The sequence below is a fragment of the Tribolium madens genome, unplaced genomic scaffold, assembly GCF_015345945.1.
Source record: "Tribolium madens isolate multiple individuals breed KSU strain unplaced genomic scaffold, Tmad_KSU_1.1 Scaffold_20;HRSCAF=117;Tcas5.2_LG4, whole genome shotgun sequence".
NCBI classification, from domain to species: Eukaryota; Metazoa; Arthropoda; class Insecta; order Coleoptera; family Tenebrionidae; genus Tribolium; species Tribolium madens.
Window position 1 is genome coordinate 13,901,484 of NW_025400985.1, and position 24,235 is coordinate 13,925,718.

The 24,235-nt window shown below is 34.5% G+C and overlaps 1 long non-coding RNA gene and 1 pseudogene across 1 annotated transcript; both read right to left on the bottom strand.

Moving 5' to 3' along the window:
* Positions 1–798: 798 nt before the first annotated feature.
* On the bottom strand, positions 799–4,187 carry LOC123005200. The gene is made up of 6 exons (XR_006412734.1): positions 2,034–4,187; positions 1,693–1,980; positions 1,466–1,644; positions 1,270–1,410; positions 938–1,178; positions 799–865 (listed from the first exon to the last, which is right to left on the bottom strand). It is a non-coding gene; the product is annotated as an uncharacterized LOC123005200 (long non-coding RNA).
* A 9,509-nt stretch (positions 4,188–13,696) lies between these two features.
* On the bottom strand, positions 13,697–18,599 carry LOC123005392 (annotated as a pseudogene).
* Positions 18,600–24,235: the final 5,636 nt, after the last annotated feature.

A 24,235-nucleotide genomic window follows, 5' to 3' on the forward strand; every position in this document is an offset into this window, starting at 1 on the left:
TGTTAAAAGCGTTTACAGCTTGAGKTACTGTAAAGGGTACAAATGTTGAATCCTTTTGAAATGTTTATTACAAAAATTAAACTAAAAAAGAAACAATGAAACAAAAAATTAATTTGTTTAGCAACAACCACGCGGAGGCTTAGACCATCTAATTAAATTTTCATTAGGGTTCAAATCCGTTGAGTTTGTCGGCCACTGGATGGTTGTTGAACCCTTGCTCTATAATCTGGGTTCTGTGCAGAAGACAGTTGTTCCGGAGAAAAACTATCCATTTCAAGTAGTGAAATTTTTTGGTGGCCTGTAATTTAAAAATAAAATCAAGTTTACTGAAATTTCGAAAAAATCTACATCTTACCTTACCTTTTTCTATTACATTTTGGTTACTTCGATTTAAGATGAATCATTTTAAAAGTAATTAGTTATATAAAGAGTGTATAAAAAATAAATACCTAAATTAAACAATTAATTAAAAAATATTTGTATAATATCGTCCCACCTTGAGCGGCACGTCAAACCACACACACCGGAATATTGTTATCTGTAAAAAAAATGCGTTACTTAATTGGATAATGTTAGGTTAGCAAACATACCAGGGGCAGTAATTTCCKGTCTAGGTTTAGGGGGCTCTGGAGGGACCTGATGAGGGTGAGGGGGGTCGGCGAGTTGGATCTCGTCATCTATTTAACAAAATTTGATAAGTAATCCCGCATTTAAAAATTAATTTACTCCAAAACGATATCTGAATACCTTCAGAGTGAGTAAAAATTCATTAAAAAACAACTTAAACTTATTTCAAACATACCTGGGACAACAAGCATGATGGGTTGCGGAAGAGGGGGCTGAAGAGGGACAGCGAGAGGGTCCTCTGTTTAACAAAATGGGATATAAAATCATAAATGTAAAAATGTGCATATTAAATATTAAAATGTATACACACCTGGCTCGACTTCTTGAGGATGTGCGTTGRTTCAATTCCCAAAATCTTCCTTCAAGGTTTCTACGGTGTACGAACTACGCCGTACAAATTGGAACAACGAAATCCTGCCGAGGTCTACGTCCTCTTGGGCCTCCCTAACTTGCGTCACATACGCAACCCTCTTCCACCTTGTTACCCGCTGGCCTTTGGTTACTTGTTCTAATATAGGAGTATCCGTCTTTTATGATGTCCAGCAATTTTTCTAAGAGGCAAAAAATTGTTAAATATCTTAGACTAAACTTGAATCACTTTTTAAAGATTATTTCTTCTTAATAATAAAATAAATTACTCACCTAAAAGTTTCCAAATATTAGGATGCATTCTACTATTAACCTTGTGTTTTAGCAGGCTATGGAATGATTCTATATTATTTTGTTCTTTGTGGCAATCTAAAGATGGACACCCTATCTTCCCCCACAGAATTGATTCAGTATCTAAATTTAGATTTTAGTTTAATACATTTGTAAAATATAAATTGTAATTTAATACCGTTGAATATAGGAAAAAAGAGCACCCATCTGCAAATTATGACGAGCCTATAGCCCCTTTCTCATGCTGTTTGCCGGAAGCAATGGTAGTACCATTGTCATACGCACCACCCGTCCGGCATCCTGGTTCGCATTTACCAATTGTAGATGGTCCAGACTTTTCATTTTCTTCCAAATGCTCTAAAAATATTTTTATTTATAATTAGTAACGAAGGAAGTAAAACTTACTGGTGCATAGTGAAAAAAAGCACCCTTTCACCTGGGCCTCTCTATAATTCTGCTGCAAACTGTTTTGCAGCCCCCTTTCATAGTAACTGGGACCGCAAATTGTTAATTTTTTTCAACGTCCTCCACTTCAATTTTCTTATTACACGCCATCGTTAAACGTTCAGTAATTTGAACCAGAGCTTCATTCCTGGCATGTTTATTAGAATAAAACTTATGTTTTGTATCAAACAAATACGGGTGCCCTTCGTATAATTCAATTAACTGGGATGTTAAACTTGTTCATTCAACCTAGGTACGCATTTAAGTATTTTATTGCTCATAAACAATAAAATCTAACTTACCTTATTACCTTATGGTAGTAACAAAATTACAAAATGCGACTAAACACCTGTGCAGCTGAATTTTAAGTGAGGTTATTTTTAAGTTTTACACGCTTCACACATGCTTGACGCATTGACAGTCGGTAAACTAGAATGCTGGCTTTATCCACATAGCATGCTAGGTCATAAAATTTCTCAGATGGAATAGCGACCGTCCTAATTGCTGTTAGTGGTTATGATTGGCTGTTTTGTTAAGAGTTCTCTAATAGCATAGAATTAGATGACAAATCGCACAGTGTAAACAAAAATATAGCCAATTAAGGTAACTCTAAAGACAAATCATAAGATAACTCGCATAGTGTAAACTAGCTTTTAAAATGTATTCAATTGTTTCATATACACAGGACACTCAGTATTATTGGACACAATGGGCACCGCTGCAGTTTGCACATTTTAGTTTTTCAGGTGAAATGTTTTTGGCTGAACATTCTTTGGTTAAGTGCTCCTCGGCGCATTTGAGGCACCTGGGAGCTGCAAAACAGTTGGAGGTCGCGTGATCCCACATCTGACAGCGGTGACAATGTGTCAATATTTTGTTGTTGTGATGTCTTTCCTAGTAGACACGTGTATTTAATAAAATTCTTATATTAGTCTCAATAGTTTTAATATTGTTATTTTTAGTAGTAATTATTAAATACGTTGGACGGATGGTCCCGCGCATTGCAAAAATTTGATTAATTTCAAGTTGATGCTCTCCAATGAGAGCTTCTTGTACCTTTTCTACAGTGTGGCCGCGTCCTAGCCCTTTTAAAACAAATGCTTGGGTTTTGTCCTCTTCATGTGTGTAACTGTGAAAACCCTCACCTGTAGTTTACAGTAGATTTTTAATTATTAGCCAGTCCTTTTTGTTGGTTAAATATATGCTCGTGTTCTTGCGCGTAAATTTTATGGAATAATTTTTTCCTACCTTAGTTCGCAAAATATTTTGTAGTTCGTGGAGTTTTTCCAGAAAGCCGTGTAAAATGACTGGGGGTTGTGGCTTTTCTCTGGTCGTAATTGTTTTGGGCGTTGCTGTCGGGGGCGTCTGAGTCAACGTTGTGGTAGTGGTTGTGAGGGTTTCGGTGTTTTTATTTGGGCCTGATTGCTGGTCTTCGTCTATTTTTTCGAACTCTGCGAGCGGCTCGAATTTATTTTGCAGTTTTAACACTGGTTGTGGGGTGTTGTCACTCATTGTAGTTTTAAGTTTTTTTACCTATAATTCTGCTGCAAACTGTTTTGCAGCTCCCTTTCATAGTCAGTGATTATTAACTCAGGTGCCAATGTTGGGGCAACCTGAGTTTTAAAATAATCAATGATCTGATTATATGCGGCCTCCGTCCGGGTACCCATCAATGCAAACATCATTGGTATGGACTTTAAACAAATTATAAAAAAGTGGTACGTACTAAATATTAATTAAGAAAATTTATACATAATTAACCAAACAAGTAAATAATCTTACATGGTTCTCCACCATTGCATGAATGATGAAGAACTGCCTAGACGATGGGGCCGCTGGCACCACTTTGAATGTCCCGTCTGCGTGGTTTTCGGTGAGGCCTCGACGCACCAAGTTGTTAACAAATTCCCTACACGCAAAAACTAGGTTTGCTGCATTTTCTTCCCCCAAGATAGTCTGGAAACTATTTCGCTTGCAGCAAACATATTTTTCGTTTAATTGCTGTCCCAAAATATCGCCCAAATCAATTAAATTGCTTGGGACAGCGGGAACTGACCGCCGCCAAGCAGTTCTCATCATAGATTCTGCCCTCGCCCAGGTATATAAATAACTTAGTGTTAATTATTACCGCCTGGCTTCCTCCGCATAAATTGCTTGCAGACGGGTAGATTCTGCAATGGCCCTTGCCTTCAGCACCCTTTTAAAGATAGCGGCATTATCTTCCTCTAACGGAGGAAGATGGTTGTTCTGAGACTTYAAGAGTGTAAAAACATCGTTTTGTAACTTCAATTTAGCCTCATAAAAATTTCTGTGCTGCTTGAATTTGAAATACCTGAAATTCAGGCAGATTTATTAATTTGTTTGGGCTAGAATTACGTTAAAAATTAAATTTGTTATTAAAAAAATATTTCGGTATTATGCACGCATTGCAAGCATAGTTGTGTACAAGAATACTAACTGTGGCGACATCTGTGAGTTGCTACTTAAACTATTACTTCTTATTACATCTTCTTGGTATTGGTATGGAAACGATAAATAAAAACACGATTAAACCACGGATTTAATCGTGTTTTTGTTTAACTTAACACTATTATTTTAGGCCCGACCAGTTACAGTCATGACCCAATTATAGAAATGAAAGGTTATAGTGATTTCTGTTTTTAGCCTTGCAACGTTTTGGCATATAGTTTTTTATAAATGAATTATTTTAGTAAAATCTGTTTTTAATTGTGAATTGTTATAATGCTGAATGTTTTTAATAATGAACTGTTATAGCATTGAATTATTTTAGGAGTGACCTATTTTAGTTTCAACTTTTAAGTTTTGAACGCTTTTTGGTAAGAAAGTTTTTAGATGCACGCGCGTTCCCCTAATACAGTGGTTCTCAACCTTTTTTACGGCGCGACCTCCAAATTTTCTAGCTTATTTTCAGCGACCCCAACAATGTCAGTACATAATGAAAAAACAGTCATTATTGTTTAAACAGTTATTGTTTAAAATTTATATTGAAAAAGGGTACAAAAAAAAACTAAATACTCAACTTGTGCTTTTTTAGCTTATTAATGACTTCCTTGATCTKGATGTTTTGATACGAGTTTATCAATCCGATATTCAATGGTTTTAGTAAGGGAAATCCTAAGTGCAGGTTCTACTTCAAGTCGATTTCTTGACTTGTTTTTGGTTATGCATAAAGCTGAAAATCCTGCCTCGCATAAATAGGTCGTGGAAAATGGCAACAACAATTTTAATGCTTTATCAGCGAGATCAGGATATTCCCCCACTAAGTCTATCCAAAAATAATTCAAACCCCGTTTCTCATACTGAAGTTGTAAAGTTTGATCCGACGAACGTTCCAACAACTTCTCACTGCTTTCGAATGGTAACGTTTTCGTATCTGTTGCAAAGAAGGGATTGACCACCCACATGTTATCTGTTCTGATAGCTTTATTATTTGGAAAATAATCGTTAAATTTATTTTTTAGTTCCTCTAAATCGTTTCTTACGACGCAACACATTATATCTTGTTGGGTTTCTGTCAATTTATTTTCCTCCGTTAAATTAAAAAGCGATGGAAACATAATCATTTCCTTTTTCTCTACGCGTGCTATCCAAAATTCTATCGTTTTTTTAAAGCTTCTATTTTGTTGTTGACGAAAATAAATTGCTTTCAAATTATTGCATGCTTAGATTTAAATCATTGAGTAGTCCAAATATGTCGGCAAGATACGCCACTTTTGCCACCCACCTGTCATCATAAAAATAGTGAGCTAAAGGTGAATTTTGATCTTTAAAAAAAATTTCAATTTCAGTTTTTAGCTCTAATAATCTGGAAAGCACTTTTCCTCGAAAAAGCTAACGTATGTACATTGGAATGTAACAATAAATGAGTATGAGCGACACCAACCTCACTACAAAAAAACAGAAAAAAGTGGAGTGTGAAGAGCACTTGCACAAATATAGTTGATGATTTTCACACTGTTCTAAAATTTCCATCAAATTGTCTCCCATATCTTTAGCAGCAAGTTCTTGTCGATGGATGAAACAGTGTGTTGTAATCATGTTTTCATTAGCAATTTTTTTTTATACGGCTCACAAGTCCATTGTGTCTTCCGGTCATAGCAGCGGCACCGTGGGTACAAACACTAACACAATTTTTCCATCATAAATATTTTTCCACAAAATAATTATTTATGGCAGTAAAAATTACTTCAGCTGTAGTTTGTGCTTTTAACAGCAAACAACAAAGTAACTCTTCGCTAATTGTTTTCAGGTCATAGTCGACAAATCTAACATAAATTAAAAGAGTGGCGGCGTTAACGATGTCTGTAGATTCATTCAACTGGATGGCAAAATAAGATTTCTTAACTTTCCCCATTAATTGCTCTTCAATATCTTTAGAAATTTCATGAATGCGTCTAGCTACTGTGTCATTGGGCAAAGGAATTTTATTTATTTTTTGGAAAGCTTCTTTCCCAAATAATTCGGTACACACCTCAAGCAAACACGGTTTGATTAATGTTTCACCGATTGTGTACGGTTTTTTACATTTAGCAATGCGACTAGCCACAAGATAAGAGCATTTCAAAGACTGTTTATCAAAAAATTCCATACGTTTTAATTATTTTCTTGTTTTTTCGTAATTCGTCTTGCTTTCTTAAAAAAAAAATCGCGAGGTTTATTTTTGGAATCTGCATGGTATGTTTCCAAATGTTTCAATACTTTGTTTGGTTTCAAAGAGGCATTTGCCAACACATTTGCGCAAATAACACATTGAGGTAAATCAATTCCGTTTTCCGTGCGACTTGTAAAACCATAAGCAACGTATTTATGGTTGTAATGCAGAATTTTCCTGTAAGTTTAATCTGCTAAAGATAGTAACATATACAGGGTGAATATAAAGTATCGAACCAAGCGGTTTTATTTTTAATCATTTGCCTCCAGAAAATAATAATTAATATGAATTAAAGTAATATTAAAAATGTGATCGTATTTTCAGAACGAAATTTTGTTTTGTTTTTGAGTTATGCGATTTTTTTTTGTCAAAATTGCAATTTATGTGAAAACATTTTTTTGAAAAAATTAAATATAAAGTAGATAGTTGTAATCCTTAGAGTATAGCTTTTATGAGAAAAATGATTTTATAGTGGGTTGCCATTTAAAAAAATATTTTTTTTTGTAGAACTCAAAAACAAAAGGAAATTTCGAAAAGTTTTATTCTTGTTAAATCATCACATTTTTATAGTACTTTATCACTCATCAATTAGTTTTTCTAAAAAATAAATAGTTTAAGCAAAAAACGTTTGGTTCCATACTTTTTATTCACCTGGTAGTTACTACAAAAATAATATTTACTTTTTTTGCTAATCTTTTATTACTATCATTTAAAGCGGAAGTTGTTGTGAATTAGCCGGTTGATAATTAGATGGTCCCGATTGATTGTTATTATTAGCATTTAATGTAATGCATGTTTTTTCAAAAAATCCAATAAAATATTATGTTTTAAACTACACAACAGAATACATCAGCACACCACAAATACACAGGTGAAAATAAGTTTCTATTTCTTGAAATCTTTATAATCCCATTTCCCACATCACAGCGTTACTTCCAGGAATTGCACGTGTGCAACGAGTTGGTTCGACTCGAATCTTGAATTCAAAGAATTGTATCGATACTTTTTCAGTGTTTGTTCCGTTTCAATTTAAGAATTTTAATCCGGGTTACTAATTTTCAACTCAAATTCAAAACTATTTATCGCTAAATTTTTGCGACCTCCTAAAATAGATCCACGACCCCCAGGTTGAGAGTTACTGCCCTATAGAAGTAAAAAACGTGGATGCATGCGACGTACGAAAATATTTTCAGATGTATCTAAAAAGTGAGGTTACCTACGTAACATTGAACATGACGCGGCCTGCTTAAAATGGAACTTATACTCAAGGTGGTGAGTCATGAAATGGTATTTGAGACTCAAGTCGACGTAGACTCATCTTCAATTAAGGCTCGAATTCTGGCCAGAGCTTTATTTCGCTGAGCCCGTTCTAAAATAATTTTTTTATGGGGTCTTTCGAAGCACGGTTGTAACAGAATTCCTGTTGCCCCCAGTTCCTCACACCGGTTAAGGCGGTGCTCATCAAATGTTCTGACTTAATTAATTAAAAAGTTGTAATTTTTTGTATTTATTGATGCGAGAAAGGTTATGGAAAATAAAGACTTCAGTATAATATCGAGCGATCAAGATAATTTGTAATCGAGTCAACCTTGGATTCGAAAACGTATGCCTGTAAAATGACAAGTCGAAAAGTAAAATGGCATGATCAAAAAGGTGATGATTATAATAACTAAATTTATAWTTTACCTTCAAAAAAGAGCGGTCCTACTCGTATTATTATACGTCGGCGACTAATTCGAGCCCATTTTGCCGTTTTACCTTTTGACTTGTCATTTTATYTGACGTTTTACGTGCAGTTAGACATACTTTTTCGGATGCAAAGGTGACTCGATTACAAATTATCTTGATCGTTCGATATAACATTTCAATGGTACATTTCCATTTTTTTCAGATGTAACAAAACGTGTCTAAAATAGACGACACTGCCATACATGTGGCATTGTACGATAWAGCTTTCAATATAACTCGAATATTAGCGATTTAAATCATCTCGGACGATGGGGAGGTTACTCGGCTAGCCTCGTCACCTAGCATCGTCCTCGATTATCATAAATCGCTTAATTATTCTCGTTATATTAATAGCTGTAATTAATTAACATTAATCCTGTCCTGTCTTTGGTGGAAGTTAGCAGATATATRATTTTATTTGAGTCCCAATCAACGCACTTACGCATTTTTTGCATTTGAGGGTTTTAATTAAATGCATGATAACAAACCYTGCAATGTATCTAATAATATGTTTCGATACTWGTAAATAAATTCTTATTRTGTGGGTAAATTCCGGTTTTGCGAAAACCAGTTCGAATGTTTGATTGTGTAAGAGCAAGTGGCCTAGCAGACGCTACAATCCCTGGAATGTCATAAATTGACATTGTCTTTCCTGGGTGGTTTGCATCACAGGTTGAATTGACAGCTTTCTTCAAAGGGCCGAATGCAGATCGATCCAGTGATTGGAGTCTATGAGAGCAGTGAGAAGGAAAAGATAGTAAAATCATGCCGTTTTCCTTGCAAAAGTGCATTACTATCAATGTGTGAGGAGTGGTTATCGAGTACAAGTAACACTTTATGAGAACGAGAGACAAAATTTTTGAGTGTATCTTAACGACACAGATGACTATTATTTCAACTGACTGTACTTGATGTCAAATTTCGATGGTACACGGCACATGCGTCAAACGATTGAAAGATAGGTTATGAGCATCTAATAACAGAATTTGTAACACATTTATTAAATTATTAAATAATAAACTTTTTAGAACTAAAATAAACAGTCATCATCGCTTTCCGAATCCGCTTGCACTCCTTTGGCAGACAGTAAATTTTTTTTTGTGTCCATGACTGCTTAAATCAAAAATGACAATAATGATTAAATAATTTCAAATCAAGTGACAACGACAAGGTTGTTAAACCTTGAATGAAGTTGTCACCAACATAGCCACAGTGACTTTTTGTTTAACTAACTTAACGTTATTTTGACATATCGTGAGTTTAGTGAATATATTCATATTCTGTATAAGAGATCCAACTCCTTGATTCACAAAAACTGGTTTACAAATTTTTCTACACAAGAGCAAAAATAATTCTTCGAAATTATCATACGCCTTTGTCACATCCAAGTCCATTTTTTGAAAATTTTAATTAACTCTGTTTATTTCAATAAGTAATGATTTTAAAAATTTCAGATACAATAAATTTTCGTTGTCATTTAACATATCACACAATTTTTATCTTTTTTCACAACTAAATTAAAGTGAGTTCTAAGCTCTATCCAATTTTCTAAAATATGTGCTACCGAATTATAACGGGAAGGCCACCTTGTTGTACAAACGAGTGACATGTTCTGCTTTCATTGGTGTTGATAAGACGAAATAGCTTTTACTCGATTTTTCGATTGGAACTACGTGAAAACCAAGTGTATATTTCTCTACATAAAAATTCAACATGTGCAGGTAGTTCATCAATTGCTTTAGAGCAAGCATTGTTTAAAGAATGACAGACACACCTCACAAGTTTTAGTTGAGGGACATCTTCTTTTAAGAGACTAAAAAGAGAGTGATTTTGGCCACACAGACTATTGGCACTGTCGCTGCCGATCCCTAACAAGTTGTCCATTCCCAAGTGAGTTTTTAGCAAAAATTGCTTCCACTTCTCTAAAGCTTTGACAAATCACGACTTTGTTTATCGGTAAATTTAAACAACCAAAGGAACCAAGTTCAGTTTACAACAAAATGAACTTATTATTTAAGCTAATTAAAATTATCTAAACTGACTTTTGACTCAGATGTTGGGGATCCGCTGACGACAATAATTTGCAACGATTTACAKTTATTACAAAATTTGAACCAGGTCTTTCAAAACTACCTTAAATTAATACATCTGTAAACCTATAAATAGATAGAAGAAGAAGAAGAAAAGAAAGAAAGATTTATCGAAAGGGTCAATTAAAAAGGTAACAATTTATTTGTTACGTTTTTTATCAGTTTGTAACAAGAAGTTTGTCAATAACTGAAAATAGGAAATTRCCATGCAAAATAGATTATTAAAGAATTTGAAAGTAAGWAAGATATCGTCCCATTGTACAACAATTCAAATTCTTTAAATTAATTAAGCTTAAAATTGCGCCATAAAATTATAGAAAATTTCATTTCCCTAGATGTTTTACATCCTCTGTCAAATTTACAACATGTATTGCTCTTCTAATATTGACAAAAACTAATACAATTTAAATAAAATTTACAATGGAAAATTTGTGCATTTCCAAGAAACACACGTGTGGCCTTGGCGTCGTTTGGTCCTGTTCGCTTGACATCCTATTAAAGGCGTATCGAATTTAGGTCTTTAAATTTCTAAAGAAATGACCGGATGTTTGATAACTTTATTGCGACTCTCCACATTTTTAAGAATGTTGACTTTTTCCAGATGTTAATAATACCGTAGCTTGTGGGAACGCAAATTCAGTTTTTAAATAGAAAAAAAAATACTCATTGCTTTGCTCGGTGAAGATGTTCGGAATATTACAGTATCTAACATTACATTTTACAAATAGGTATGATTGTTGTTTGAATTTTTCGAAACTCAATATGTTGTTTTAACTTTTTTTTTTCTTTTTTTACTTGGGTTTTTATTATTTTGGGATTGTTCTCTTTCTTTCTGTGTGTGACAATGCGGATAGGAGCGGAGCGAAAAACTTATCGGTGTTATTGGAATATGGGACTTATTGGGAATAATGTGTCAACAAATTAATTATGGTTATGAATAGATAATAGGAAGATACCATAGACCTTTTGCTCACCCACTAAGAAAGTGACCGGAAGTCACCTGTACAAGGCAACAAATAGTATGGGCCTATTTCCACTTCAAATCGCACTTTCTTTGGAACTCGTTATAGGATACTCTTTCACTCAGACAACTATCCTACTATGGTTGAATCACTTAAATCATTTAAATCAGACTTCTGCAATTTCAAAATTACTTTATTTAGTAAATCGCTACAGAGTTTCTTATTTTCTGTCTGCGTAGCTAGTGCTGTGACAAAGCGATCAGTGTCTTCAACTGAGTTTTCAGACAGTTGATATCCACTATTTTCATCACATACGACATTCTGCGGTTGAACTTTTCCCATAAAAATATAGTGAATATGCTTGCAATTGTTAAGTTTAAGAGTAAAATCATTACAAGTACATGAACACATATGTAAGCATATTTTACATTCTGGACAAGTTAAACAACACCTTGAATCAGGGAGTTTTTTAACTGAATATTTTTCTGAATCATTGCTTATTCCCCAGCTGGTTTCACCTTCCTCTTCAACTAATAAATTACAGTTTCTTGCAGACTGGTGCGTTTTAAAAATCTTTTGATGATAAATAGTATTTTTGCCTTTCACCAATTTTATTATTCTATCTACACTCTTGTCCAAAAACTTAACTTTTCTTTTCACTGAATCAGAATAATGAAGTTTTAATCACAGATTTGCTAGTTTCAGGTAAAGCAAAAATGTTTTTCCTTTGCAGTTTTGGCGTAAAATCAAAGATAAAAAATGTTTCCTCTTGTAAACCAAATCCGGGGACATACTGTATAAAAAAAGTAAACATAGTATACATACTTTTAAAAATGTCTGGGAAAGTTTGTTTTGCTGACTCTGAAACAATTATATACTGTATTTTCGTATTTTAATAACATAAGAGATTTTGAAAGCGATAAGACGGAGCAACGATTGGAATTTGAAAGTAGGCTATTAGCCTATATGTTAAATAACTCCAGTAAAAATAATTATCTGACAAAAGTCGCGTACCATATACCTATTAACGTCATTGTTTTGGTTTTTTGAAATGCTATTTTTTCTTTTCCTTTCCAATTAAATTTCATGGCAAGACTATTTGTCATGAAATACTGCATTATACGTCTGCATTGTGACCTAATATCAGAACCTCCTACAGCTGCTAATCTCAACACCTAAAAGCAATTAGTTTAAATTTTCGAAATAAATAATTGTTAATCTGATCTACCATGTATTGATACAGGGTGGGACTTTCTAATTTATCTTCAGAGAGAAATCCTTTAAAGGTAAGCTAGGACTGTCCTCGGGTTGTGTTATAGAGTTTTCTGATGTAGTACATTTCCGATAAATCTCACTCAGAATGCTAGAATGCTGATCTACATTGGACACAATCTTAGATAGAGTACTAAGTGCAGTGCTTTCAAAGATCTCTGYAAAAAACAAACAAACACGAAGGAATAGATTGTAACAGCTGAAGCCTCGGAAATTGAACCAATTATTTACCGACATCTGGAAAAGAAGAATAAAAATTGACTTTTAATTTTTTAATTGAAATTGGTTCATAATCATGTTCATAAGCAAAAATTCTCTTTTTTGACCTCTTTCTAATGGTGGAAGCTGCTGGAAAGGTCGGCTGAGTCTCTAAATCTGCATCTATTTCTTTTGCAGTTACCAGTACTTTGTCAAATTTCTTGTCTGACCTTTTTGTTTCTAAATATTTATTTAAATTTTCTAAATGCTTTACGCATGATGATAATGATAATACTACTTGTTTGCAATATTTTGTTAACAACATTAATTTTGGCTAAAATATCGCCATACTGGCGATATACTATAAACACACATAGGAAGACATGCTGTGTTTTTTTTATTTAAAGTAAAATCTTATTTTTTTATTGTATGGATCAATTTCGCCGCTCCTAAATTTTTTATCAACTTTCCACAAATGTTGCGAAAAAAAAAAAAAATTCATTCGCGGATGCGAACTATAGCTTTACGCCTTTGAATCCACAGTTGATGTATTTTGTAATTACTAAGCCCTTAGACAAAATTTTTGTGCCGCCTCCTTGACCTGCCGCCCGGGTGCGGTCTACCCGGGTTGGCGAGGCCCTGGTTCCGCGCTTATCTTTGATATACACAATGGCAGTTCATAACAAAACTTGACCTGTTTCAGACTAATGGCGTGATTCGAAACATATTGAGGTGTAAATTTTTGGGCCTCTACATTAATTTCTCGTGTACTTGTAGATGGCTTGACCAGGCCATCTACAACAGCCCTTGAGAGATAAAACATTATGTGTTTTGTTACACTTATTACATTTGAGAGTTTTACAGTTTGTAGCAAAATGACTTCGTCTCAAACAATTTAAACATAGCTTTAGCCGTTTTACCTCGGTAATACGATTATTTATTGACATATTTAGAAACCTCTCGCAATTAAAAATTAAATACTACTTGCTGTATAAGACACACGACAATGTGTTGATAGCAAGATGCGATGTCATCTTCTGTGCCCGACTATCAACATTTTTATTAACCCGTGATGATTCTAATTTTGATGTTTCAGCAATCTAGTCCAAAAACCTACCGGTTCGTCCAAAACCTGTAAACAACGCAAACGAGCCTGGATATTGTCCACAAGTTGTCTTAATATTTCGCGCTATATACCCAGTACATTAAAAATTGCATTGACATGTTCATTAACAATTATATATATAATAATATATAATTGTATGTATAATGTCTTATTTAATTCGTATCTTTTGCGAAGTAGTTTAACGACGGTCTCATAATTCTGTGATTGAAGTTTTATTCATTGTACAACTTGTATATCATCTCCTTTTAAACTAGACTTCAATTAATGAAATTTTTGCACCTCGGTCAATGATTTATTAGTATGAATCAAACCTTTAAAATTCTTTCAAAATTCGGGCCAACCGCCATACGACACATTGAACACCGGTAAATTGATCGCGGGTAATTGTAAATGAGATGCCGCCAATTCTCACTTTGGAAGCGTCCGTATGGAGTTCTGTCTCTGCCTTGGCATTCATTATAAATGGCATGAACCGGTCTAGATTTCCTTCTAAGTTTGAAAAGCTCGTTCCTGTGCTTCTCCCCAAAGAAACGAACTACTCTTTTTTAGAAGACTGGTCAAGATACTTGCAATCGACGCATAATTTTTTACGTATATAATACGTATAAAATACCCACACAGTTCCAAAAATTGTCTAAGCTTATCCGTTGGTTTTTGAAAAGCTGTCACGGCTTTAATCTTTGCCTGTTCGAAAATTGTTAATTCCCTTATCAAAGTCTTGAGAAGACCTCGTCTATGTAACAAAAAGCAGTTTGAAACCGTAACGAACCAAATAAATACCTTATTCATAGTTCGTTGGAACACCGCTGATGCATTAGCTAGACCAAAAGGCATTCGGAAATACTCGTAATGCCTATCAGGTGTGACGAAAGCTGTCTTTGAGATCGAGTCAGCTGCCATTGGAATCTGGTAATATCCGCTTGCAAGATCTAGTGTTGTGAAAAACTTTGCTCCACTCAACTTGTCCAAATGTTCATCTAATCGAGGTAACGGAAATCGGTCTTTAACTGTCTTCGAATTCAATTGTCAATTCAATAATCAACACACATACGATGTTGCCCAYCTTTCTTCCGCACCAACAATATAGGACTCGAATATGGCGAGTCAGATTCCTTTATTATACCGCTACCTAGCAAATCGTCTACTATCTTCTCATAATTTCTCGTTTATGATGTGATAACCGATATGGGCGATAAATCACAGGCTTATCATCTGTTAATGTTAATTTTATCTCTGTTACGTTTGTGGTACCTAATTCGGCTACATTCTGTGCGAAACAATCACGAAATTCATTGACAATTGACGTCATTGACGTCAGCCCACAGAGCTACTTTTCGTGGTGGAAGTTATTCTAAGAAAGCTCGAATGGGTTCATTTTCCCCGTCTACAACTCTTACAGCTTCCTCGTTGGCTATGATCGTATTACCTCCTGCATTCAGAAAGGTATGACCAACGATAACAGGCACACGTTGTGCGCTGTCACCGACGATTAAAGGCTTTTACGTTTGCCTTTACCAGGTCGACCTCTAACTTCACTTCGACTTCTCCATAGACCCTGGTGATCCCCTGATCATAGCCCCGAATTAGCTGTAGGCTTGGCTTCCATGTAAGACCCAGATCTGCAGCGACGCTTCGCTTAATGAGCACTGGTTCTGTCCCCGAGTCAATATAGGCTCGCGTCGGCTTATCATTGACTTTGATGTCTATGTAATAATTCTTATTACATTCGTATTACATTAGCCACTTTTGTGGTCAGGGCTTGCTTAGTTGGGTTTTCTTTAGCACCGCGTCGGCACTCCACATCCGAATGTCCAATTCGATCGCATTTCTTACAGTCGATCCTAGACTTTGGACATTTTGCTGCTACATGCCCTCGCTCGCGTCAGTTATAGCACCGGACTACAGAATACGGTTTTTGCTGCTCAGCTCGAGTAGACGCGAATCGCCTCTTTTCTCGATACACCCTTGATTGTGTTATTTCTCGCTTTGCTCCCTCAGACCTTAAGGTGGACAAATATTCGGCGTATAAGCTCTTAGGAGTGGTATATCGCCCCGCTCTAGCTCCGTTTCTAAGTGTAACATCAGTAATACCATCAATGAGACAGGAAACTGCATTTGTTCCTGTTATGTCACAAGCTTGCAACAAATTTAATTTCCCGAAATAATACTGAGCCCAAGTTTCTCCATCCTCTTTCACCCTGTTCAGCAGCTTACGTAATGTAGAAGCATAGTCATGATGATCTGGGAATGGCAGCAGGCGTTTCCACTCTTCCCAGCTCCTATCATATGCTCAAGATTATCATACCAATCTTTTGCGAGTCCCTTTAATCGACTGATCATATTATATATTGTCGTGCGCTCGTCCCACGCATTGACGAGGACCAGTTGGTCGATCGTGTGTATCCACTTAGCTGAGCTAAGATTAGGATTTCCTGGCGCAAATTCTTGAATTAGATCGCTTCTGGCGCTCACGGCCCTCGATGTGCCTGCAAAATTAGGGTTTGACAGTCGTTGACTCAGATTCTCCACCAACTGTTCCAGTCCAGCGATTCTGACTGGGGTGAAATCGTGCTTGAAACCCCAGGTGCAGCTCTTTTTAGTCGGGACTCATCATCACTAGAGTCTGAGTCATACGAGTCCCCATTTTCACGATATCTGTGGCGTCCCATTGTGAAAATCTCCTAAAATKAGTGAAACAAATGCTTGACACGGATAACTTTGCTAATAGGAACAAGACAATTTCTTWAAAAAAAAAAATAATTTTCGTGAAGTCGTGAAGTACACGAAAAAAGTACGTGTTCAACGCGTAAGAAAAGTGAGTTTTATAGCTCGGGAAAACTTGATCCCATCTTTTTTTTTTACTTGTTAAACAATCTACTATTTTTATACGAATGTATTGATTTGGCTGCCACCACTTTATTCAAAGCAGCTAATGCTTCATATACAACTGTCGGAGGTACAAAAACTTCCTTTTTGTCTTGATCTTCTACGATTCCAACCATATTTTGCACAAGCGTCAAAAGTGTCACAAGTTGTGACACTTCAATACTTCAATATGAATACAAGCGACATCAGGTGTCGGGTCCTCTGCTGTTTAATGCCTTCATCAATAATACAATAGTTGATCTCAAGGCTAGTTCATTATTATAGGCAGATGACCTGAAAACCTTTCGTTAAATAACATGTCCAAGTTTGTAAGCAGATCTTAAAATTGACAACTGGTACAAAAATGGCTTGCCTATTAATGATAGTTAACGTTCAAGTGTATACTATTGTAATAAATCCGAAATATTCCTTCATGATTATACTACTAATGAAATTACCATACAAAGACTTCAGAAGGTTAAAGATTTGGGTGTTGTATTTGATAGCAACATTTAGATTACATATTTACTCTGTTACTTTGGTGCTGATAGTTTGGTTGTGGAAATTTGTTAATGTTCGGTCTGTTAAGTCTGTTCGGGAATGAATTTTGTCTGTGTGCTGGCTGCATTTTTTCAAGTGGAATTTTGATTGATGGTATTTGACCTGTTTTGATAATAAAGAAAATTTCCGTTTTCGATTAAGGGGGTCATTACACGTTCGAGGCTGTCTGGATTTCGTAAACAGATGTTACTTTGAATTTGACCAGGCAAATGACGTATGAAAGTTTTTAAAGCTAATTCGTCGTAATTTCGTAATTTTATGATGTTTTCTGCGATCGGGATTTCTTGACTATTTAATTTTGAAATTATSAAACTGCCCGAATCTTGACATCTCATACCAAATTGATATGGTGTTTCATTTCTGTTTGGTTTTAATGTTAACAAATCTTGAACTAAACAATCGATATTTCGCTGATCACCAAAAGTTAAAATTAACGCGGATTTAATTTCATCCCAGGTTCGTGATTCTATCCTTGACCAACCAACCAAACTTAAGGCTCAACCGGTTAATTTACCAATGTTTGCTCGTAAAATGAAGGTATTTAAACGGTCATTGTTTGGGTCACTAAAATTATCGATCAAATTCTCGCAATTCGTTATGAAACTGTCAAAGTATGTGGATTTCCGTCATATTGAGGAATTGTGTCAACGTAAAGGCGTAAAAGTTGGTAATTTACTGGAGGATTGTCTTCTGACATTTTTAATMTTTATCTATTCGTTTAAATAAAAAATGATGTTGGTTTTGATTTTTGTTTGGGCAAAATTTTTTGATATTAAATGCGCCAATTTTGTTTGTTTTTTTATTTTTATTTTGGGTTTCTTAATACTAAGGGTCCTTAAAACTAAAACTTCTTAAAATTAAATTCTATTCTACTTGAATTGAAAAACTTGAAAATGAAAATTATTTTTCTTTGAGGCATTGGATTTGATTTGATTTGAAAATGAGTAAAATTATGTCACTCACAGTGTGTAGAGTGCGCTTTTCATTGGAACTTGATTTGTGCTTTCTTGAAAAATTCTTGAAACCTCTTTGAACTTAACCTAATCAGGTGTTGGCGATGCTTATCCTCGACTTGTCCTTAAAACTAAACCAGGCTTTGGCGATGTTTGTCCTCTACCCGGGGTGTGAAGGAGTTGGCGATGCTTGTCCTCGTCTCCACTGCGAAGAGTTGGCGATGCTTGTCCTTGTCTCCACGAAATTTTTAGGATCCGAAACTCTGAAGTGTCTGAGTTTGGTTTGATGGATCGTTCTCGGTTTAAATTGTTGAAACAAACCAAACGCGTTTTTCTTCACTGACCGTTTGTAACCGAATGTATCAATCAATCGATTGATTGATCTTGCTGACTGCGCCAATTTTGTTTTAAGCCGCCAGCACTTGGTTTTWAAAAAAAAAACACAGAATTCGTAAACGACTTTATCACCAAGACGAACTGTACATTACGACTGACGGATAATAAAAGCAACTGTCTGATAATAAAAGCGAATTTGTTTACAAACTACTGCTATTTATAATTCTTTATTTTGTGTTTATTGTCCTTGAAAAATACTATAGCTGATTGTGTAGAAAATGGTTWATAGGACACAGGGAAATAAAACATTAAATTCGTCGCGACGTTTTGATACTTTAATTGTATCTTCTTCAAGCGAAGAATTCTCGTTGGCTGAGCGTGTGAAGTATGGCACAAGACAAGGAAGAACTGAGACTGCAGCAACGTTGCGATTGCGGTGGAACAAATTGTACCAATAGTATAACAATAAAAGTACTAAATTTTAGTAAAAAGTGGGAACTTTATATCTTCTGTATAAGTATTATTTTCCGAATATTTAATTAAGTTGTAGGGGTTAGCGTATTGTTTCATTGCGCAAATAAATAGAATATAAAAAGTAAAAGAAAATAGTTATACAACACAACTAAATATATACTTATATATTTCAGTAGCACAACAAAAATAATTCATAAATTCTAATAAAAAATAAACACAGATCTTAAACTAGATAAACTCATTGGTTTCTTCAGACTCAAATATTGTTTCTAAATCACAGTTAGAAATCACATTTTTATTAATTGTATTCTTTGGTTTCCACTTTTCAATTGACCCAGCTAACCTTACAGATTGTTTCACGTGTAAAATGGAAGAACACGTAGAAATCTGCAACCGATTCCTTAGTCTGTTTTTCATCAATGTTAACTGAGAGAAGATTCGTTCATCTGCTGCAGATGAATGTGGCAAACTTAAGACTACCTTGACAAGTTTCAATAAATTAGGAAACATAGGTTGATTTAATCCGTTTTTGCAGTTTGCTACCTTTTTCCAAAAAGCAGTTACATTATTATCATTTAAATTTTTAAGACAAGATTGTTCTGAAAGCATTTGCCATTCAACATTTACAAGTTCTAAGTCAAGTTTTAAATAAGGGAATAATTGTTTCCACTCTACAATAGACATTACTTTTCCTGATGTAGCTACAGAAGAAGTAAAATTTGCCGCAAATTTTAAACATAAATCGTTGAAGTCGAATCTTAATTTAATTTGTTTTGACAATTCAATTAAAAAATCAAGGCAGCGCAATTTTACACCATGTAAATCATTTTTTGCAATTTGACCTGATTTTTCGATACTGTCAAATATGGCTCCCAGATATAATTCCTCTAATGGTCTATAGTTGCTAGGATTACTAACTATAATTTCTTCTATTTTTGAACTGTTTAGGATACTAAGTTTTATATAACATTTTAATATCGTTATATAAAGCAGTCATTTTCTCAAGTAAATCTGGAATTTTTGCTTCTTCTGATTGAAGATTAACGTTAACATGATCCACTACTTGTAATATGTATGATAAAAAACCTAAGTATAATTTGAAGACTGGATTTCTGAAGGCGTCTAGAATACCTTTAACTGAATCATTTTCTGTGACGTTAGATTGAAAATAGAGAGTAAGAGAATTCCAGTGCTCCAGTACACGTTTCACAACCGCCTAAAAAAAAAGTTTTAGATTTCAAACTACTCAACCCATATTAATACATTACACGTCTCGATAACCATCTTGTAGAACTTAAATACAAAATCTTAGTTTTTTTCTCACGGCAAAATGTTTGAAACTCCTCTAATTCATTAACGCGACGTGAACTCTTTGAAAAATGTGAATAAACATCTCGTAAGAATGCTTCAATTGATTTAGGTAACTTTTCACATGCGTGCGATGAACATAAAGCTAGAGAATGGCAACTACAGCCCAATACAAATATTGATAGATTTAATGTTTTCAATAAAACTTTAAGGCCTTTTCTGTCACCCATCATTACACTGGCATTATCTGCCCCAAAGCCAATTAGATTTTCATACGGTATAGAATTGTTGTCAAAAAATGTCTTCACTGAATTGAATAATCCCTGTGCTGTACTTTCTCTCACTTCAAGTAAAGTTAAAAAATAATYATGGACTTCGGCCTCGTTGTCATTCCACAATCTTACTAGTAATACTAAGCTTTTCACAGTGCTAATATCGGTGGTTTCATCCAGAATTATTGAAAAATATTTGTCTTCCTCCTTTATTTTAGCTATAATTGCTCGTTCTTCAGAAGGACCCAATTTATTGACAATAATTTGAGCTCCTTTATCTCGTTTTAACTTGAGTGATTTTGCAACAACTGAGTCGTCAAAAATATCCGCACAAGCTGGAATTAATTCATCTAGCAGAAGAAAAGGAGGATTTTTGTAACAAATAAGGGCACATAATTTACTCTCTGCTCGTGCAATTTTCCCACTAAGAGACGATTTTTCTTTGTCTACTAGGACTTTATCAATTTTTATGGTGTTTTTAAGGGCTTTCATTTTTCTCATATGAATTGTAGTTTACTCATGTCTCTTCAAATGAAAACTATCACCCACTAATGATTTACAACATACCTTGCAGTAAGGTTTGTTATTTAAGTTTTCAACCCAGTTGTAGGTTTTATTCCACTCCTCGGAGTAATTTTGTATGTATTGTCTAGTTTTTCTTGGTATTTTCTCGCTTTCGTTATCCTGATCAGACTCTTTTAATAACTGTAATTGCTCGTTCGCTTTTTCTTGGAAACTGTTGCTAGAATTTGACACATCAGAGGTTTCTTGACAAGTTTTTTTGATTAGGAATCTAAAACAGAGAAGTTATCCAAATGCAAAAATATTATTTTACTTGTTTAAGCATACCTATCCATTTTGTTTGTTACTTTTACATTCACTTGCCGTAAAGTCACGTGGTTATGCTGGTTATCTTTGTTAATTTATAGGTTAGGATTCTGTCACAGATTAACCGTTTAGTAGCAATCAGATATAGTAATCTGTGATTCTGTCATGATAATGAAATTAAAAGAGTGGGGATTTGAACTGAGACTCACTTCACGTTCATCATGCAAACTTCATGTGAGTAWTTCAGGAACAGGTAACAACGTTAAAATACAAAATAAACTATAATTTATAAAAATACGATTTCTTAGTATTTTCAAAGACGTAGTAAATTYCTTAAAGTGGTACTAAGGTGGGAAGTTGTAACAAAAAGTACTAAAAATAGTACAATTGTACCGTCAATCGCAACGTTGGACTGCAGTCTCAGGCTATGCTATTTATAATATAAAAAATGCTAAGTTAAGCAACTACTATACAAAGGGAACCATTCATAGATTGGTCTATATCTTGCTCCTTTACCATTTCTCCCAAATTTCCCAAGCACGTGGCAGGCTGGCAGTGGTACTAATTTATGAGGAAACTCCGGGGAAATTCGTTAATTTAACGGTACTGTAGGTAACTTCCTCGGATTTACAGGGCCCTGTAGAATTTTTTCATTAATGAAGTTTTTTGTGTTTTTATTATTCTGTTTTTAAGYGATGTAATTTTCACGTAGGTTTCTATTTGAATGTCGTAAATACATTTCAAAAACACATTTATGTTTGGATGTGGCGGTATACATTGCGAATTAAATTTTGAATGAAAGACTTTACATCTATTTTGAGCAAGATCTGCTCGGTTACGAAATATTAAGCATTGATGCTTTAACAACAATCCCACAATCAGTGGGATTTAGATCTGGACTGCGACTTGGACATTTATATTGTTATATTATTATTCTCTAGCCATGCTTTAACCCTCTGTGACATATGCACGGAGCAGTTATCTTCCAGAAATATAAAGTTTTGATTGGGATATACGCTTGTTTCAGAAGGGAGCATAACGTTTTCTAGAAAATTAATATATACGTTGCTGTTTAGCCGACATTCCACATGCAGCATTAACCCAAAACTTACCAGTAGTAAACGGATCAACCATTTGGATCCGTACCGGATCAAAATTTAAATGATCCGGATCAGAAACGATCCGTAACCTAAACAGATTTTCAATACTCCGGATCAGAAATGATCCGCATCAGAAACGAGTCCGWWACCGGATTAAATATTAAATCATCATCAAAAAGAAGTACATGTAGGTATCTATTGACAAATATTTTATACCTAGTTGCAAATAAATAACGAAAACAAAGGTTAAGAGCAATAAGTATGTTAGGTATATATCACATTAAATAAAAAGAAGCAAAAAGCTTATAAATGCTGATTTTCATATAAAAATACGAATAACTGAACATTTTCTCCCGACAAACAATTTCGTTTGGCATTTAACAGGTTCCTTGCTGAAGAAAAAACTCGTTCTGAAGGTGCCGATGTTGCCGAAATACATAAATATTTTTTTGCAAATTGCCCTAATTTTTGGAAATTTGATTTCATTGGATTTCCACCACTGGAGAGGCGACTCGCATTTTTTTTGTGGTTTTTCAATAAAATACCTGTTTACTACTGACTCAATTATTTGATTGGTTCTTGGGAGTGGAGTGATTTTTRGGGAAAAAGAAAGTTTAATGCACTTGTGACTTCGTTATTGATGTTCTCTTCATTTGAAGGTTCGGCGTCAATAGTTGTTGTTGACAGCATTAAATCCAAAAAAGTTTTTCTTGCTTCTTTTATGTTGCTGGGTACATCATTTATGTACCTTAAGTCCAGTAACGATGTTATGTCGAAAATTGTTAAATTAGCATCACTGACATTATAAAAAAATCTTGTTTAAATTTCTTTTCTCACTGTTTGTTTAAATATCTTAATCATCTCATATAAATCATCCTCTACATCATTCTTTAAAAAAATTATTTAAGATTGAATTCATTATGAATTTTGCCATTGATAATGTAACAAGTTTTTCTGACGATAGAATACTAGTTGCTTTTTCAAAAGATTCTGGCAAAATCTTAAAAATTTCTATTGTTATCCATTCAGACTCTGTCAGGTTCAAGTTGCTTGCAGTTTTTGTATTGTATTTATGTTCCGGTAAGTTTAATTGTTTCTGAACCTTTTTCAGCGCTTCACATGCGACAGTTGAGTGCGAGAAATGTGCCACGAAAGTACTACATATTTTTATCAATAATTTAGTTGCTTCACAGACATTTAAACCTGAGTTTATGCATACTGTAAAGTACGTGCAAAGATTTTGTAACATTTGTAGCGTTATCGTGTACTGTTGCACAAACTTTAGTTGCAATTCCCCATTCCGTTACAATTGACTGTAGTTTTTCTTTAATACTCGTATTTTGAGCGGTATGTCTTTCTGAAAATTCGCAGTTATCTACATTTATTGATTGTAACTGCCAGTCCTTGGTTATCATGAGCTGGTTACTGTTATAAAAGCAACTGATTTTCTTAAGGTCCAGATGTCCGTTGTCAGTGCAGTGTAAGCATTTTCTTGTAAAATTTTCTTTGCTCTAAGTTTTTTCTCATGATACAACAGATCTAGTCTTCTTTTTATCGAAGTTCGGCTTGGAATTTGATATGAAGGTTCCAAAAAGTTTATTAATTTTCAGAAACCCTCATTATGTACAAAACTTAAGGGGAGCGAATCTGTGGCCACCATGTCAGTGATTTTTTCAGATTTCTTTTTTAACTGACCCGTCGTAAAAAAGCAGGAAGTAATTTTTGATTGATGACTAGAAGTTGTAGAAGCTTCTGTGTC